We start from the raw sequence: 19,573 nt of genomic DNA, 5'->3' as shown, positions 1-19,573 counted from the left end.
TTGTGCTTAAGACATAAAAATTTGTATAATAAAAATGTGACTATCCCAAAAACAAAAGCTTGTATGGTGAATATAAAACCCACTGACCAGTTGCAGCTACATATTCAGAGCATCTCAAAAATATTTCCGTTCCTCTTTAGGTGCTGGGAAATTTTAAACAAGCGTTTTTTTTTCTGTCATATGGGATTTAGCAAAAGAAAACGCCAGTTTCTATTTTATGGCTGGTTTATTTAAGTTTCCTTCGGTGTTTGGGGGGGGGGGTGTCGACACGCGGAGTTTACAAGAGTTGCACTGGATGACTTTTTAGGTGGAACTAATTTGTGCTACTGCTAACTTTTGTGGCAATGGTGTTACGGCATGTTTTGCAAATTACCGCATTTTGTTTGACCTCCTTGTTGTGAAATCCAAGCCATGGCCTGAAACGCTGTCACCATAGACCGTTGTCTCGTCAACGTAAGAAATCGCACAGGTACGTTGTTGTGTGTGCGTGTTTGCACCAGAGCTTTGTGGCTTGGAGGCAGAGTAAATGATGCGTTCACAGAATGTGGGAGAAACTAAACTCACAGTGAATTAAATACAACGGCTCAATCTTGCAGTGAAAATTTGCACGCGATGGTTGCGATTAAGTCATTATAGTCATTTTCGATGACTATAATGAAAACTCGGCGCGATATACTCGAGATACATCGAGTATATTCGATATATCGCCCACCTCTAGTGCGAGGGATCAGCCACAATCTTCCTGCACGCCTCAGAGTCCTGGAGGCGTACAGGTCCTGGAGAGATGGAAGATTGCAGCCAATCACCTTCTCTGCAGACCTGATGACACGCTGCAGTCTGCTCTGGTCCTTAGCGGTGGCACCAGCGTACCAGATGGTGATGGAGGAGGTGAGGATGGACTCAATGATGGAGGAGTAGAAGTGCACCATCATTGTCATTGGCAGGTTGAATTTCTTCAGCTGCCTTCTTCAGGAAGTCCATCCTCTGCTGGGCTTTCTTGGTGAGGGAGTTGATGTTCAGCTCCCACTTTAGGTCCTGGGAGATGATAGTTCCCAGGAAGCAGAAAGACTCCACAGTGTCCATGGTGGAGTCACAGAGGGTGATGGGGGTAGCTGGGGCTGAGTTCTTCCTGAAGTCCACAACCATCTCCACTGTTTTTACAGCGTTGAGCTCCAGGTTGTTCTCCCTGCACCAGGTCACCAGATGGTCAGCCTCCCACCTGTACGCGGACTCGTCACCATCAGAGATGAGTCCCATGAGAGTGGTGTCGTCAGGAACTTCAGGAGCTTGACAGACTGATGACTGGAGGTGCAGCTGTTGGTGTACAGGGAGAAGAGCAGAGGAGAAAGAACACAGCCCTGGAGGGAACCAGTGCTGATGATCTGTGGGTCAGAGTCATGTTTTCCCAGCTTCACCTGCTGCTTCCTGTCAGACAGGAAGTCTGTGATCCACCTGCTGCTTCCTGTCAGACAGGAAGTCTGTGATCCACCTGCAGGTGGAGTCAGGCACATTCAGCTGGGAGAGCTTCTCCTGAAGCAGAGCTGCACTGCAAAAACAGAACTAAAAATGAGTAATATTTTCTTAAAATTAGTGTATCTGTCCTTGATTTGAGCAGGTAAATAAGATGATCTGCCAGTGGAATAAGACTTTTGAACTTAAAATAGGAACAACTCATCTCCATCATCTTTTTTCAAGTGCAGGATGTCTATCTTATTTTAGGGGTCAAAATACTCATTCTATTGGCAGATAATATTTTTTACCTGCTCAAATCTAGGACAAAAACACAAATTTTAAGAACATTTTACTTAATTTTAGATCCGTTTTTGCAGTGTGGGATGATGGTGTTGAAGGCAGAGCTGAAATCCACAAACAGGATCCTGGCGTAGGTTCCTGCAGAGTCCAGGGGTCCGTTCTTCGTACGTTGCTTAAAACATCCGAGATCAAATGAGACATCCAAGATGATTTCATCCGGCTAATCATGATCCGGCTAATTGGGTTCTTCCAACACACCTGTTGTTTATGATTAGTATGGCTGGATTGAGTTATCTGAGATAACTGCGCGTTCATGCGTTTGTTTAAAAGGGGAAATGTATCGATAGCAGAAACAATGATCAGCAGCGCTGCTATTGGCTGTTCAGCATGGCCAAAGAACGCCCACAGTTTTTCTCCCAGCAGAACACCAGCTTTTAATGGAAGGTTATGCCGAATTTGAGTCATTAATTAAAACACCTCAAAATCTGTTAAAGCCAGGAGAGAGGGCTGGCAAAAAGTAGCAGATAAATTAATGCGTAAATACTGTCCATGGTAGATGTTTCTATCACATTCTACAGCATGAATTTTTGCATTTTAATAATTTAATATTTACTTTGTTCTTTGATATCAGAGCCTCCACTAGACCCACTAGAACATGGGGGCAAGTAAAAGTGAAATACAAGAATATTCTACAAAATGGTAGCCTTTAATTATTATACTTTATTTTAAAAAGCCACTTGTTGTCAAGAGATCCAAATTTCAGTGTCATTCCTTAGACGCTGGAAGTAAAGGACACGTGCAAACTGGGAACTTTGACAAAAAAAATCTTTATCCATAAAAAATGAAGTTCTTCCTTTTCCAAGTCATCCACAGTTTACACGGTAAAACTGTATTGCTCCGTGTCTAGATAATCCATCCATAGTTTTTTCTATTACAATATACGGCTCGACAGGAAGCAAGCCTTTCAAATTAAAACTAAACTTCACAATAATATGGCCTGAAATAAAAATACAAATAACTTAAATATTTTCTATTAATGGCTCTAACACCACTTTTTCCTCTTTAAAAGCCACTGTTAAATGATGTGTTTGTCTGTTTATAACAGCCACCAAGAAAAATCTCTCTACAATTACACTGTCGCGCTGCGCTAAACGATCCTGTCTATTTCGCAATACGCGATTAATTCAAAAAGCTCTGGAATAATTCTTACACCGTCCGCAACAGGTTGCTGTCGTAAAAATAGACGACATGGATACAACAGACTTCCCCATCTCCTCCGCTTATAAAGCTGCGATCTAATCCTGTTTACATGAAATAAGCCTGCTCGCAAGCAGGTTTAAGCTGGCGCACATGTTGCTATGACAACAAGCCCAGGATGAGTTTCGAAGAACCAAATGATCCAAGATCATGCCAAATTGTCAACAATAAAATCCAGCGACGTACGAAGAATGGGCCCCAGGACAGAAGCCTTTCTGTTGTGATATATGTGAACAAAAGTTTTGCTGCAAATCTAATTTACACAGACGCATGAAAAACCATGCAATAAAAGACGAGGCAATTTCATTTGTATAGCACATTTCCATACAAGGACAATGCAAATGATGGTATGATGGTATGATGGCAATGCAAAATTAGTCTTAGTGAGGATGCGGGCCGCAGAGCACGAAAAGCCACTGAAAACACTGGACGGCTACAATTATTTTATATCGGGACATAGACAGCAGTGTTTCCCGCAGGAATTTGCTTAGGCGAGGCGGTGAGTTGTCGGCCGGAACAAGTTTTGCGCGGATAACTGGCGGAGGAGGGGGGGGGGGGGGGGCGACGCAACGGTGAAGTCGACCTGCTTTTAGCTTCAAAGTATCGATGTATTTTTGCCTGTTTTTTCCCTGCCATTCACTATATGCACGCGAGAAAGCAACAACAAAAAAGAGCAGAATTAAGTTGTATTTACCGGAGATGAAGTGTAGACTGCAAATTCTGTCGTAGTATAATGGCTCCCACAGTCTATTGGGATTGTCTGACTGCATCCTTTTCATTGAAATTATCCATTTCTTTCTTCTTTCTTTGTCCTTCGGTAAACGACAGAAACGTATATCCGACGATTTGGAATGCCTCTGTGTGCAACCGGGAGCACAACAAGTCGTAGGCATTGTTTAGATTCCATAAATAAACTAACTAAAACCACGCTCTAAATCGCCCGTTTTGTCACGGTGTTTGGCGAAAACAGTCCTCATTTTGTCAATCGGCATAACCCGGAAGTAGCGCGGACGTCACGCGTGAACTACTCTATACTGAAACAACAAAGTCCCGTGCTTTAAATAGAATTTCAACCAGTTGAGTGCTGTACTAGAAAGGTTGACCCAGTTTTCCAGATGCTCTAACAGAATGCTGCACTGAGGTCCAATTATACCAGCACTGTGGTTCTTCCACATTGACCCCAGTCAAAAGCAAAATGATAAAAACAACTTGGGTAATGTTAACCTTCCTGTGTTAACTCTGTAGGTTACAGTCCAGTAGAACCTTACTGCGTCATCAACCCAGCATGCATTGCAATAGTAATAATAGTAATTATTACTATTACTAGTTAATATTATTGCGCATGTTGTGCCATCAAGCCATGAGGAAAAATCAGACTGAGTTGTAAGCAAAGAACTTTGACTCTTACAGGCACCAAGAACTGCCCCCCTCAGCAGGGTGCTGTTGCTATAAAGCCAAGTTTATAAGCGGAGTTTCCGACTCGGGTTCAGAGGACTGCTGATGGGTTCAAAGCTAAGTCCGCAGTCTTTCTTCTGCGTAACCAGACGCCAAAGTAAAAGAATCCATTTATGCCGAAACCAGCCTTGCGATTTTTCTCAGCTGTTGTGGGAAAGTTGACTTGATACAGCGGAGCGGTCTAGCTTCCTGCAGCCAGGCCAAGCTAAGAGCAAAAGCGGATCTGAAATTGCCCGCTGCAACCGGCTCAAAGACCCGTGAGAGCAGCTATGCCTTGGAAGCGAAGCAGAGGCCTGCTTTCCCTATGCTGCAACCCCCTTTCGTAGCCTTGGAACCGGGGCCGCTTTCTAATAGCTGCATGCTGCCGATCAGACAGTCAGCCTTCATCCTCCCTGCTTCCACAATTTCCAACTAATTTGAGTGTGTTTTTATGGTTATAACGAACGTTATTTACACAAGGGTTTAATACAATAATGGCATTAACCCATTTAGCGACAGATCGCTACAGCGGCCCCTAGCTTCCCAGAGGAATAACGGCATTAATAAAATCACGTATTCCAAAGTTAATAATTTTACTGAGCAAATCATTCTTTAAAATGTGATTTTATCAAATAATGTTTTGTTTAACCCGGGATTTGCAGTGTGGATGGATTAAAACATATTCACTGAATCATTCTGATGATGATCAACCATTTAATTTTCTTTTTGTTTCTTTTGAGTGTACATCAATCCTTAGCTTCTTTTTATTTTCATTTCGCTTAGTAATTTTAGTTAAGTTTCACTAGTCTAGTAGAGAGGATTTGAATGAAATAGTGTTAATTCAGATAAACACTATTTTATAGTGTTACAGCTGTATGCTGCCAACAGCAGGTCTCTCTGACTGACGGCTCTGACTGACGTCACTTCCTGTTTGCGGTAAGGCGTATTGTATCACTTCCTGTTTTCACTGCGTGAGCAACGGTTTGTTGCTCCAGATTCTCTCGCTTTTATTTTTAATCTCTTTGCTGTAACATCTGTTTCTAACACATAAGCACTTTTAAAACATTTTCTGTTGCTGCACATCACGCTTGGGAACTCCTCGTGTTTCACGGTTTGCTCTCTTGGCGTGGTAGAAGGGCGCTAGCCTAGCTTTAGCCTAGCCTAGCCTTAGCTCCACAATGGCTTCCTCTCCTACTATTACTTCAGCTTCTCCGTCTCTGACTAAGTCTCCCCTTATCTCCTGCTCTCTGTGTCAGATGTTTAGCTATTCCTCTGCCTCCTTTAGTGATAATGGTACTTGTAATAAATGTAGTGTTTTTGTAGCTTTGGAGGCGAGGGTGTCAGAATTAGAGTCCCGGCTCCGTGCTATGGAAAGACCAGCTGATAGCCGCCCCTCTGCTAGCGCGGAGCCACATAGACCTAGCGTTAGTTCACTTAGTGGTCCTCCAGAAGCACCCGAGCAGCCGGGTAAGCAGGCCGGCTGGGTGACAGTTCGTAGGAAGCATAGCTCTAGATTTCAGCCCCCAGTTCACCACCGACCCGTCTGCGTTTCAAATAAATTTTCCCCACTCAGCGACACACCCGCTGAGAAGCCGATCCTGGTTATTGGGAGCTCAATAGTCAGAAACGTGGCACTAGAGACACCAGGGACCATAGTTAAATGCCTGCCAGGGGCCAGAACGGGCGACATAGAATCTTACCTAAAACTGCTGGCTAAGGATAAGCGTAAATACAGTAAGATTGTAATTCACGCTGGCGGTAATGACACCCGATCACGCCGATCGGAGGTCACTAAAGTTGGTGTTGCTTCGGTGTGTGAGTTTGCTAAAGCAATGTCGGACTCCGTAATTTTCTCTGGTCCCCTGCCTGATCTGACCAGTGATGACATGTTTAGCCGCATGTCATCATTCAACCGCTGGTTGTCTAGGTGGTGTCCTGAAAACGACGTGGGCTACATTGATAACTGGAGAACTTTCTGGGGAAAACCTGGTCTGATCCGGAGAGACGGCATCCATCCTACTTTGGATGGTGCAGCTCTTCTTTCTAGAAATCTGGCCGGATTTATTAGTCCTCCTAAATGCTGACAATCCAGGGTCCAGACCAGGAAGCAGAGCCGTAGTTTAACACACCTCTCTGCAGCTTCTGTACTGTTACCCATCCGTTATCCTATTGAGACGGTGTCTTTCCCACGGCCAAAACTTAACAGATCAAAAACTTATCTAAAAGGAACAAATCATAAAAACCTAATAAAAATCAATACGGTTCACCTTGAACCTAAAAATAAAACAATTAAATGTGGTCTATTAAATATAAGGTCTCTCCCTCCAAAGACTTTGTTAGTTAATGAATTGATTTCTGATAAACAGATTGATTTGTTTTGTCTCACAGAAACCTGGCTACAAGAGGACTACGTTAGTATAAATGAGTCAACTCCCTCCAATTATTCAAATTTCCACATTCCCAGATCTGTGGGAAGAGGAGGAGGAGTGGCAACTATCTTTCAGTCTGATTTATTAATTAGTCCCAGGCCAATTAATAACTACAGTTCTTTTGAACATTTAACCCTCAGTTTCCCTCATCCAAGCTGCAAAGCAATAAAACCTCTTCTGTTTGTTGTTTTGTATCGTCCACCAGGCCCTTACACTCAGTTTTTGGATGAGTTGTCAGATTTCTTATCTGATTTGGTGTTAAATACTGATAAGGCTATTATAGTGGGTGATTTTAACATCCATGTTGACACAGAATGTGATAACCTTAGTGTAGCCTTTAAAACTATCCTAGATTCAATTGGTTTTGCTCAAAATGTGCATGAACCGACACACTCTCGGCTCCATACTTTAGACCTTGTTCTGACATATGGCATTGATTGTGAAGAATTAACAGTATTTCCTCACAACCCTGTCCTATCTGATCATTTTTTAATAACATTTGAGTTTAATCTAACTGAGTTCTCCACCCCCAAAAGAGGGTTCCATTATAGTAGATCTTTATCGGATAATGCTGTATCAAAACTTAAAGAGTCTGTCCCCTTTTTAATATCCTCCGTATTGCAGAAATGCCCTGCAGATAGCAGCAATGTTGTTTCTTCCAATTCACAAATAGATGTCTTTGTAAACGGTATGACTTCGTCATTGCGTTCTGCATTAGACAATGTAGCTCCCTTGAAAAAGAAGGTGATTATTCACAGGAAGCTGGCTCCTTGGTTTAATTCAGAGCTGCGTTCATTGAAGAACAATGTTAGGAAATTGGAGAGAAAATGGCGCTCTACACACCAAGAGGAATCCTACCTAATCTGGAAGAACAGTCTATTGTTGTATAACAAGACCCTTCGCAGAGCTAGAGCAGCATATTTTTCATCATTAATTGAGGAGAATAAGAATAATCCTAGATTTCTCTTCAGTACAGTTGCCAAACTTACTCAGAGCCACAGCTCTGTTGATCCATCCATTCCCTTAGCTCTTAGCAGTAATGATTTTATGGGATTCTTCATAAATAAAATTGATTCCATTAAAAATAAAATAATTGGCATCCTCCCAAACATGATTACCTCATCCTCAGTAAGTGAGGCAGCATTGGAGGAATCCTTAGAACCTGCGCAGTGTCTGAACTGTTTAAAAGCAGTAGAGCTTTCTGAGCTATCTAAAATTTTAGCTTCATCTAAACCTTCTACCTGTATGTTAGACCCAATCCCAACCAAGTTGTTTAAGGAGGTATTCCCTCTGATCAGTGGTCCTATTTTAGACATGATTAATGTATCCTTGGTAAATGGATATGTACCACAGGCTTTTAAAGTAGCTGTTATTAAACCTTTACTTAAGAAACCATCTCTTGATCAAGATGAGTTAGTAAATTACAGACCTATATCTAATCTTCTTTTCTTATCTAAAATTCTTGAGAAAGTAGTTGCTAATCAACTATGTGAACATTTACAAAGTAATGACCTACTTGAGGAGTTTCAATCAGGCTTCAGAGCTCATCATAGCACTGAAACAGCTCTGGTGAAGGTCACTAATGATATTCTCATGGCCTCAGATAATGGACTTGTGTCTATACTTGTCCTGTTAGATCTCAGTGCTGCATTTGATACAGTTGATCACAATATTCTCCTACAAAGACTTGAGCATACTGTAGGGATTAAGGGAAAAGCATTAGGCTGGTTTAAATCTTATCTGTCGGACAGATTCCAGTTTGTTCATGTTAATAATAAATCTTCCTCAAACTCTAGGGTCACTTGTGGAGTACCACAGGGTTCAGTCCTTGGACCAATTCTATTTACTATATATATGCTTCCGATTGGCAAAATTATCAGACAGCATGGGATTAATTTCCACTGTTATGCTGATGACACTCAGCTATATTTATCCATAAATCCTGATGAATCCAATCAGTTACTTCGACTGCAGTCATGTCTTGATGACATCAAAAGCTGGATGACTTTAAATTTCCTGCATTTAAATTCTGACAAGACAGAAGTTGTAATCTTTGGGCCAGAGTCTTCAAAAAATAAAGTTCTTAATCAATCCCTTAATCTGGATGGCATTAACTTGGCCTCTGGTAATAAAGTTAAAAATCTTGGTGTTGTTTTCGACCAAGACATGTCATTTAAATCCCATATTAAACAGGTTTCCAGAGTTTCCTTTTTTCACCTCCGGAATATCGCCAAAATTAGAAACATTCTGTCCAGGAGTGATGCTGAAAAACTAGTCCATGCATTTGTTACTTCAAGGCTGGACTATTGTAATTCTTTACTATCAGGAAGTCCACAAAATGCAGTTCGAAGTCTTCAGCTGATTCAAAATGCTGCGGCAAGAGTTCTGATGAAAATCAACAAGAGGGATCATATTTCTCCAATTTTAGCTTCCCTTCATTGGCTTCCTGTTAAATCAAGAATAGAATTTAAAATTCTCCTTCTAACGTATAAAGCCCTTAATAATCAAGCTCCACCATATATCAGAGCTCTGATTACCCCGTATGTTCCTAACAGAGCACTTCGCTCTCAGACTGCAGGTCTGCTGCTGGTTCCTAGAGTCTCTAAAAGTAGAATGGGAGGCAGATCCTTTAGCTATCAGGCTCCTCTCCTGTGGAACCAACTCCCAGTTTTGGTCCGTGAGGCAGACACCCTATCTATTTTTAAGACTAATGTTAAAACTTTCCTTTTTGACAAAGCTTATAGTTAGAGTGGCTCATACCCTGAGCTATCTCTATAGTTGTGCTGTGATAGGCCTAGGCTGCTGGAGGACATCAGGGTCTAATTTTCTCACTCTACTGATTTCTACTGTTCTTCAGTCTACTGTTCTCCAGTTTTGCATTGTATTACATTGAAATGACTGTCGTCATTTCAGCTTTTAACTTTTTGCTCTCTCTCTTTTTCTTCATAGTAGGTACACCTGGTCTGGCGTTCTGTTAACTGTGACATCATCCAGAGAAGACGGCTCACCCGCTACTACCATCTAATGTAGAACAGATTACTAGATCAATGTGTGCTTCTGTGCTTGTTTGTCTGTCTTGTTGTGTCTCTGTTCTGTCTTCTGTAACCCCAGTCGGTCGAGGCAGATGACCGTTCATACTGAGCCCGGTTCTGCCGGAGGTTTTTCCTTCCCGTTAATGGGTGGTTTTTCTTCCCACTGTCGCTTCATGCTTGCTCAGTATGAGGGATTGCAGCAAAGCCATGTACAATGCAGACGACTCTCCCTGTGGCTCTACGGTTCCCCAGGAGTGACTGCTGCTTGTCGGGACTTTGATGCAATCAACTGGTTTCCTTATATAGGACATTTTTGACCAATCTGTATAATCTGACCCAATCCGTATAATATGATTGAACTTGACTTTGTAAAGTGCCTTGAGATGACATGTTTCATGATTTGGCGCTATATAAATAAAATTGAATTGAATTGAATTGAATTATAGTGATGTTCATTTTATTTCTGTTAATAAATTCTTGAACCTGAGATGTTGTCACTCATTTATTCTGTGTGCAGAGTTTGCTGTTAAAAGAACACAAGTGCTCGAATATTTCCTTTCAACTATTGTCAGCTGTTTGGGCTGATATTCACCGAACAATAAAAGCGGTGTGTTAAAGCACATGCAGATGAAAAAAGGGCAACCTCCATGGATGAAAATATGAGAGTTTACATATCAAAAACAGCATTTTTTTTTTAAGTTAATCGGAAAATTACAACACATTTAGGCCAACATGTTCAACTAATCATGGATTCCTTTAAAGATGCGGTTTCTTATGAAGTCCCTTTGACTAAGTGACTGGGTCACTGGAATTGATGCTTTCAGAGATGCTCGGACATCGTTTTTAAGCTCTGCCAATACATTTTCAATAGGCTTGAGATCAGGGCATTGTGATGGGCACTCCAAAACACTGACCTTGTTCTCCATAAGACACTTTGTCAGCAGTTTGGCTGTATGCATCATTGTCCATATGAAAGACCCATTTCTGCCCAAGCGTCAACTTTGTTGCTGCTGTCTTGAGATGTTCATCAGAATTTCCGCATAATGTTCAGTATCAAAATGCCATCTATTTTGTTAAATGCACCAGTGCCTCCTGCAGCAAAAAAAAACCCCATAACATGATGTTACCAACCCATATTTCACAGCTCGGTTCTTGTTCTCAGGCTTGAAAGCATCTGCCTTCTGCCTCCAAATGTAATAGTGGTCCTTAAGGCCAACCAGGTAAATTTTAGTTTCATCAGACCACAGGACATATCTCCTAAAATGTGTTTGCAAACTTTTATCTGACTTTTATGTGTTTCTCCCAGCCAGAGTAGCCTTTCAGCCCATGTCAGTACAGTACGTGTTTTAACGTGGATAATGAGACACTCTGACTAGCTTCAGCCACATCTTCACAAGGTCTTTGGCTTTTGTTCTTTGGTTGGTGTTCACATTTCGGACCAATATACGTTTGTGTCTGGGACACAAAACCGTCTCCTTCCTGAGTGGCATGATGGCAGGACAGTCCCGTAGTGTTTATACTTGCATATAATTATTTGAACAGATGAATGTGGAACCTTCAGGCATTTAGAAATTAAACCCAAGGATGAGCCAGACTTGTACCAGTCCATAATTCACTTCCTGATATCTTGGCTGATTTCTTTTGACGGTCCTATTAGAAAACATAATTTAGATAAGAACTCTTTAGACAAAAAGGGAATGTTGTCTGAATAATGCAGTCAGTAAGGAAGGAAGTATAAAGAGGAGCCTATATGCTTTCTATCGTAGTTCCTTTAACATAGGGATGTCATGATGTTCCTTAACTGCACTAAGGAGCTATAAGGAATCAAACAATCCTTATTCAATAACTTAAAACTATGTTATTTATCATGATGCATTTTTTTTTTTATAAATGCACCAGTCCTTTCTACAACAAATCCTTATAGTAAGCAGAACGTTTGAGGCACATAATGTGTTGATGAAAAAAAGAAACTGATGTGTATATCTCAAAAGTAAAGGATTTAAATGTAAATGTCAACTTTCCAGCCCTCAGGTAAAAACTTTTCACCACAAAGCTGAATGTCAATAACACTTAGCTGGAACAACTCTACCTCTCACTAAAACTGTTCCAACCTGCCATGAGGTTTTTGGATGAGCCTGTGCTGTCTTTCTCCTGGATATTGTCCTTTAACACTTCAGTCTGAATGACAGACAAAACGGCTTGGGACTCACTTTGTAGAGGTGAAATGTAGGCTGTAGTAGTATGTCATCAGATACAGAAAAGCTTCACCAAGGTTGTCTTTAATTATCCTGTAATTATTTGAGGGGAGAAGACTATTTTAGATAATAAAAGTAAAGCTAAAGATTTAGCTCAGCATTTTCTTAAAGTCCATAGTTCAGAGAAGTTTAGTGGTAAAGAAAGAAGAGCAAGAAGGAAGACAATAACAAATAATGTACATGTGTTTGAAGATGTTGATGATTATATGATTAATGTAGAATTTACATTACTTGAGATGAATAGAGCTATAAATTAATCAAAATCAGATTGAATTGTGAACAACATGTAACCTGAGGAGAACTCAAAATGGGTTGTAAGCAAAGGAATTTCACACATCCACGCAGAGACAGCCTCTCACAGCAGGATGCCCTGCTATATATTCAGACATCACCTCAGTCCCTCCACCACTTCTTTCCTGGAGACGCTGGAGGAGTGGGTGGTTGGGGAGACCAGCCACCATGTGGGCAACATGGAGATCAAGGCTTACAAGCTGAGTAAACGTGCTTTCTGTGAAACTCATTTGCCGTCGCTTTGATGGAGCGACAAGAGGGGGAAATGCTTGTACTCTGCGGAGCGGAAGACCTGACTTGCATCAGGGTACTGCCGGCCGAATCAGGGTTAGGTCTTTGGTCTTAGACTCTGCGTCAGACGCCGGAGTAAAGAATCTGTCCATGCCAAAACCTGCTTTGTTTTGCTTCCTCAGGACTCCAGTCGGAGCACTCAGCAGAGGAACCATGTTCCCAAGCTGAGAGCAAAATCTCAGCAGCGAAATCGCCTGCTGTATGCCGGGGACTCTACTACAACCTGGGGCCTGCTCCGACCACGTTTTGGCTAGCTTAGAGCCGTATATGTGCTGCTGAAATGACCAATGTTTCCTGGAGTACTGCTTTCCCTTGGATGCCCAAAGTGAACCAGACTCACACCGAGGCATCGACAGGTTTGGCAGAGACATAAACAGGAACGTTAAATGGTTTATTTAGAAGGCTTACGCAGACCTCTCAACTTTTATCAAAAGTTAAGAGTGGAATTATGCTAATTTTGGGTTGCAGGGGGCGATTGGGGGCGGGGCTAACTGAACCCTGGAAGAGCTGGTCCAGTTAACTCTCTCATTTTTAGCCATCCAGACATGAGTTACTTTTGTTAAAAAGTGAAAGTGAAGTGTTAACACGTTATTGCTCAGTTAGTGGGTTAAAACATAAAAAACACAATTGTTCAAATAATACTGAATCAAATAAAGTAGTTTTAAGTTATTGCCTGTATTATTACACTGTTACACAATAATCTATGGATTTGTTTATCAATGTAGATCTATAATCTCATTGGTGAATCAGGCTGAGTTTCATCAAATGGTCCGACATTTTCCCCTCAGCTACAAAAATTAAAGCAAACAGCTGCTGATGTCTCCCTCTTTTCAGCTCCAGGCACTTGTAGGATGTTACAGTTCATAACCATCGTCGTCAGCGACAGGTTTCTCAACTACGTCTCTACGCTGACCAGACAAATCTCCTCTATGACGCAGGGCACTCTGGTGCGTAATTATGCAAGGCAAAGGCTGAGTTTGAAGTTGTTCTTGAGCGCGTTTTGTTTTTGGCCGGAGCGGACAGAATAATGACTCTCTGCTTCACTTTTAGTCCACTAATAGTCTTTTGGGAAATTGGGAATCCTACAGGAAATATTTTTATGCACGACAACGCCAGAATCGATGAGTATAGGCGCAGCTTTTCAAGCTCTGCGTCACACTGGTTCCCAAGTGACGGTAGAATAAAAACATTTTTTTGGTAACCCAGGAATCCAGCCCTGCTACTAGAGCCTGCTTTGCCCCGCCCTATAAAAGGAAGTGGAAGCCTTTACTTCCTGTTTGACAGTCTGACCTTTGACCTGACCTGGTCTGGATGGAGGAAGCACATGGAGCAACCCTTTGGGTAAGTGCACTTTGAGCTCCAGCAGTGACTTTAAACCTCTAACTGTGTTAATGTGACTGAATGTGGAGTTCAGATGGTGAGAGAAGAGGAGAAGGTTTAGATGTGAGGAGACCTGAAGCTGCTGCTTTGCTTCTCCAGCTTCTGGATCGGCTCAGTCAGACTGGTTCAGAAGTTGGATTCAGATCTCAGTTTGTTGCATTGAAACACTAATAGAGGTCATTCAGATCCAAGGTTCTTCTAGCTCAGCTTAGCTGGTTGGTCTGTTTGCTGAGGAGCTTTCACAGCATGTTGGTGCTAGCATGTGGAGGAGAACATGCTAACTCCTTTGACCTGCTTGGAGATGTTTGACTGTCTTCAGAGACTCTGGTTCAGTTGTGATGTTGAGTTTCTGAAGGTTTGTTGAACTCCTTTGAGCAAGTCAGCTGAATTTAGCATGTTGGACTCAGATGTTGATGCTGAGATGTTCTGGAAGTTGTTGCTGAAGCTCAGATCAGATGCTGCTGTTGAACCAATGTGGATGATCTGTTTTAGAGTTTCCATGTAAGAAAATGAGATTTGAATCAAGATTTGAAAGTATTTTGATTGAGAAGATCCAGAAGCTGAAGAAGTAAAGCAGCAGGTCCTCCTCAGATCCAAAGGTTCTCCTCTTGTTCTCCTAGTGTAACTCCACATTCCCAGTCAGGTTGATCCAGTTTCAGGTTTAAAGTTACTGGTGTCCAAGTTGAGCAACAAGTGAGGAAGGACAAGCAGTGGAGGTGTGTCAGCAGTAAAAAGTCACCTCTGCAAAGAGCATAACCCCCTTCATGAACCTCCTGAGAAGCCGGGGAGGGGACACGGCCCCCTCACCCACTCCCTACACTGAGACATACTTACCTCTCCAGGTCACAGCTCAGGCAGGAGTTGAACCCAGGACCTCCACCTCTGGTATCTTCTGGTCACAGACAGTTCCACTGCACCATCAGGTCCACTCCCCTCTCAGCATTCTTCTCTTGGTGCTTTTAAATTTTTCATTCAGAATCCTAGACTCCTCAAAATACAGACTCTAAGGTTCTTCATAACAATTAGGAGCCTGATAGTAATTTGAACTCAGACCTTCTAGATTACCAGCCTACAGTCTATCACATTGAGCTACTGACTGACACTGGTTTAACTCTTTCCTATCTTGTTCAAACTTCTTTCAAATTGTTCAGTTTTGGGTTTGTTTAAAACAAGGAGCTCATCTGTCTTGATCTCATGACCTCCACAGTGCTGATATCTGAGCAAACACCCTGAGCTATCCAACCAGACGTCTTTCTGCTGCATCCAGACTGTAGAGACGTGTTTTGGCCTCAGTTACCCAGAATTCCAGCCCTGGTACTAGAGCCCACAGACATGAATACGTAGACGCCGCGTCCTCGGGTGAGAGACGTGCCGACGGAGCGGCCATCTTGGGTCAGACCAAGCTGCGCTCAGACAGAATACACGTCAATGCAGGAAAATGTACTTTATGTTTTCAGACACTCTGAATCCGGTGAATTATCACCCGATTTCCAGATAAATCAACTGACTGAAAACGTCACCCCTTTAGGGACTACATGGGACCTATTGATTGAATTAAATTATTGTCTAACCTAATAAATAATTTCGATTTTGTATTGAAAGTAAGCAAACTTCCAGAGCTACGTCCCAGGAAGCCCGACTTTTACTCTGCTTATGGGTGCGCAAATAAAAGGACACTAGGAACCAGATCCTGGGGAATTACCTTCCATAAGGAAGATTTTATGATAGATAATCCCCATGCTTTACAGATACCGTTTTTCTGGCATAACCACAATATGTGCTAATGGGTAGCAGGGATGGAAGCAGAGAAAAGTAAATTAAACACCAAAAACAAACAAAATTGTCCTAAATTACTGGATAGACATGATTTATGTCTATCTAATATATTATACAGTATTTTTGGTTTTGCTATGATTTTCTAATGTATTTGATTTGTACTAGGTTTTTTGTTGATTCTTTTTTTTTTCCCAGATTGCGGTTTGTATTATATCATTTTTAAATGCTGTTATGAGCACCATTGCTCTCACTTGTCTGTATATAGTTTTGCTCCTATGTAGATAAGTGCTGTTGTCTGTATATCGGTGTCTGTGTGTATATATATATATATATATATATATATATATATATATATATATATATATATATATATATATATATATATATATATATATGTATAGGAAGAAAGAGAGAGAGATTTATGTGTGTATAATTTGTGTGTATATTAGATTAATATGTAAGTGCGTGTACATTTTTAATCCAGTTTGACTTCAGTTTAAATAGTTTTGGTTCTGAATAAATATGTGTACTCTGTCTGAAAGGTCACGATCACTGTGAACATGTGATTAAAATTAGATCTGAACTGCCTCCTATTCATTCTGACAGCAGCTGTCTGATCTGTGGTCTGACCCAAGATGGCCGCCCTGTAGGCACGTTGGCCCAGCGGCCGGCAGCGTCCAATGGGGCGTCTACGTATATGATGTCTATGCTAGAGCCTGCTTTGCCCCGCCCTATAAAAGGAAGTGGAAGCCTTTACTTCCTGTTTGACAGTCTGACCTTTGGCCTGACCCGGTCTGGATGGAGGAAGCACATGGAGCAAGCCTTTGATTTGATCCAGTAGTCTCTAGTACAGCTCTCAACTTGCTCTTCAGGGCTTTAAGTGGAGCAGCAGGTGAATGTCCAAACACTAAGTCAGCAGGACTAAAACCTGGGGACTCTTTAGTTGCTTCACTGGGAAACGAGGACACCAGCAGAGAATCAGTGAGATGTCTGCATGTTTTGGTGACTGGGACCCAGTAACCACACAGGCTGGCTACAGTGTGGGGGGGGGCTGGTTCCTCTCAGGACCCCCAGACTCAGATAGTTTTTACCTTGGCTTGTTTCTGAAGAGCCCTGCAGACGTTCTCCTGTGTTCCTCTTTGTCTGGGTTCCCAAAGCCAGCAGAACCAGCTGTGCAGCGTTCCAGTCCTCGGGTCAGAAGCAGCCTCTCCATGGGTTGGTGGTGATAAAGCCCAGCGCTGCAGCAGGAGGCCACGGACGATGAGAGCGGCTCTGAGCTGCAGCTCCTTCAGTCGTGTGACGTTCTGTTTGTGTTGCTGCAGCTTTCTGAATGGACCGTGTTTGTTCTGCTTCTTCTTCTTCATGTGTATTTATGGAGCCACGCCTCAGTGACATATATTTATGTACACTGGAGAAAAATCTAATGAAATAATGGAACACTAACTGCATGACTTTTAGTTTCATTATTATTATTACAACTACTACTACTATTATTATTATTTTAGCTAGAGATAAACACTTTTAAAAGTTTTCTGCCTTCCAGGACTTTATTTTATATTTGCATTAAGTTGATATAAATGTATGAAAAACTTGACCTGTTGTATTTTTTAGAGCAGGGTTTCCAAAGTGGGATGTGAGATGATTTCCTGCTGATGTGCTAAAAAGATTAAATATTTCCCTATTTGTGAAACTTTACAAGATGCGCAACAATTATCTATCTATCTATCTATCTATCTATCTATCTATCTATCTATCTATCTATCTATCTATCTATCTATCTATCTATCTATCTATCTATCTATCTCAGAAATAAAAGTTTCATAACCCTTGTTTTAGTGCTAATTCAAAGTTGACCTTTTTTAAATAAATAACTATTGTAACTTGATTTAAATTAGACTTTTCTTCCTCTTCAACACGTCTGTTTCCTCACCAGGTCAGTAGCTCTTCAATATGTAGCAAATATCCACCTATTTTATCTGTATTTCATGAACTGGACCAGAATCAGAGCTCCAGGCGGTGTTGGACCTTCCCAGGCTTCAAACTCAAAGTACTGGATGGAAAGATTTTAAGAGTTAAACTGATCATTTTAAAGCATGGACCATTTCCAGCATGTGAGGACAGACTGAGAGAAATGAAAAAAAAAAAAAACAGTTTTTCATGTTCTGAGGAGGAACTGGCTTCTGAAGTGAAGCCAGAGCAGAAGCTGTGGAGCAGAACCCAGCTGCTCAGAGTTCTGGTTGGACCTGCTGGGCCGTTTTCCAGGAGGAGACGAAGGTTTGGAATGTCGACGACTCTTTCCCCCAAATACCCTAAAATTTAAGTCACATACGAGAAACGTGGATATTTTTGTAGATGAGCGAGTAGCTCAGGGAGTAAGAAGACATGCTGGTTGGCTTACTGTTACCTAAAGGTTGCAGGTTCAACTCCAGAGGGTATCTTGCTACTTTTTGCTTTCAATAGTGCGAAAATGGAGGTAAAAGTGGTCTAGTCCAGGAGGTGAACCTGCAACCTGTGACTCTGTAGCTCACGTCTTACTCCTCTGAGCCACCGCTCATCACACCAGAAAGGGTTCTCAGGCGCCATTTGTCCCATAAAAATGACAGATTTTGGTAAAAAAAAACAAACTCCAGGAATGAGCCAGAAGCTGAAGCTCCAGCTGAGGCAGAGGGCTGATCAGGAGGTGGTTTGTTGGTCTGAAGGCTCTTGGTTCTGCTCCACAGATCATCACCTGCAGAGTCTCCTCACACGGCTCTGCTTCATGAACCCACTGAAGCTCTTCAAACCACCAGGAGCCCGGTTCCTACAGAAAAAGACTTTATTTTTCCTCAGTATATTACTTCATGTTTACATGAATAGAAATAGGTTTTCTTTGAATCTGGACACATTTTGGACTAGTCCAGAAACTCAGAATTAAACATTTAAAGGCCAGCACAGCATACAGCCCATATAGACCATATAAACAGTGCTTTCAGAATACTTTCTATCCTTTTACTCTGAACACGTTTCAATCCGATCAGGGAAAGTTGGGCATGTAAACAAGCTCCTGTCATTAATCAGCTAACAAGCGAAAAGCCGCCTTACGAGCTACCAGACTGATGTTTACACGGCAGCTGGAAGAATGACTTCAGCCTCTCAGGAACAGCAACATGCTCCCTATCTTTTGAGGACTTAGTTTGAGCCGTGTTCTCCGTGTCTTCTTTAGTAGAATTTACAACAAAAAATCTGTATTTAAAAATACCGTCTCTGCCTTGCTGCGATCAACTCGCTCATAAGCCACAGCATTGACGACCCCCAGAGGACCGCCTGAGGGACACAGTCGAATGCCTTTTCCAGAACCACAAAACACATGTAGACTGGTTCAGCAAACTCACAAATTCCAAATACAAATTCAATACCAATTATAACTAGGTTGAATTTGCAGGACTTGTGCATTGAAGTGTAGGATCCATTGATTTATACTTAGACCAGACAAAACAAGATGAAGTTTGACTCATTCAAAAGTAAAACTCAATTAAACTACTTTATTAATGAAGCACTTTAAGATACAACTCAGTTGTCCAAAGTGTCTTACAGATTCTAAAAAGCAAATAATTCACAACAGGATAAAACACAGAGCAAAAGCACAACGACAGTCAAATAAAGAGCAGAGACATAAAAACAAGCTATAAAACCTCAA

Source organism: Fundulus heteroclitus, unplaced genomic scaffold (assembly GCF_011125445.2).
Source record: "Fundulus heteroclitus isolate FHET01 unplaced genomic scaffold, MU-UCD_Fhet_4.1 scaffold_244, whole genome shotgun sequence".
Taxonomy (NCBI): domain Eukaryota; kingdom Metazoa; phylum Chordata; class Actinopteri; order Cyprinodontiformes; family Fundulidae; genus Fundulus; species Fundulus heteroclitus.
This window is presented reverse-complemented; position numbering follows the sequence as displayed.